The sequence below is a fragment of the Mastomys coucha genome, unplaced genomic scaffold (assembly GCF_008632895.1).
Source record: "Mastomys coucha isolate ucsf_1 unplaced genomic scaffold, UCSF_Mcou_1 pScaffold21, whole genome shotgun sequence".
In the NCBI taxonomy this organism is placed as follows: Eukaryota; Metazoa; Chordata; class Mammalia; order Rodentia; family Muridae; genus Mastomys; species Mastomys coucha.
The window spans coordinates 129296794-129297576 of NW_022196904.1; the positions used below are offsets into that span (position 1 = coordinate 129296794).

Consider the following 783-nt stretch of genomic DNA (forward strand, 5'->3'; position numbering starts at 1 on the left):
TCTCTCTCTCTCTCTCTCTCTCTCTCTCTCTCTCTCTCTCTCTCTCTCTGTTTCTGTGTGAATCCTCACTCTAATAAACTGCTCTGCCTGCTGCTGTCTGTGATATTTGAGATTTCCTAGCAGCTACCTGTTGCAGTACAAGGGTTTTCCTGCCCTCACTCTTTACAGCTAATACCATGAAATTAGGAGTTGCCCTTTGACCAAGCTCTTGAGTTTCAATCTTCTGTCCTGGTGAGGGAGGGCTTCCTGACCATCAAATGTTGGAAGGATGTTGTTATTAATGCTGAAAGCAAGGGTGGTTTGTCTCCCTATCAACTGTATTAATTTTGTTTCCGTCTTGCTCACTTCCAGCCTTTTGCTTCCAGCATCTTGACAGGAAACTCAAGCTTCCGGATTTTCCTTTTCCATTTCATGAGTTAGGAGTTCGTCAGAAGCCTTGTGTCTCTTCCATTTGTGGATAAACATGCTTTGCTTGCAGGAACAATTTTGACCCCTCACAAAGTTACATTATTAAGAAACTAAAGGTAAAGACACTTCGGGGATATAATTTTATCTCCCTTCTGCCTATGTAGCCCAGGCTAGTCTTGAAACTTGTTATTCTCCTGGCCTAGCCTCCTGAGTGCTGGGGTTACAAATATTCTCCACACGCAGAGCTCTTTTCTTTTCCTTTCCGTTCCTTTCCGTTCCTTTTTCCTTCCCTTTTTCCTTTCCTTTCCTCTCCTCCCTTCCCCTCCCCTCTCCTCCCCTCCCTTCCCCTCCATCCCCTCTCCTCTCCTTTCCTTT

The 783-nt window shown here is 45.1% G+C and overlaps 1 protein-coding gene across 3 annotated transcripts in view; it reads left to right on the forward strand.

Annotated features, from left to right (window-relative positions):
• Prap1 (proline rich acidic protein 1) overlaps nt 1–783 on the forward strand; it is a 17502-nt gene that overhangs the window by 9058 nt on the left and 7661 nt on the right. For 2 of the 3 annotated variants that reach the window (XM_031388722.1, XM_031388723.1), the window contains exon 2: nt 352–524. The exons of the other annotated variant lie outside the window; for it this stretch is intronic. The gene's annotated coding sequence lies outside the window, so the exon portion shown is untranslated. The remainder of the gene's footprint in view (nt 1–351; nt 525–783) is intronic. 3 annotated transcript variants of the gene reach the window in all.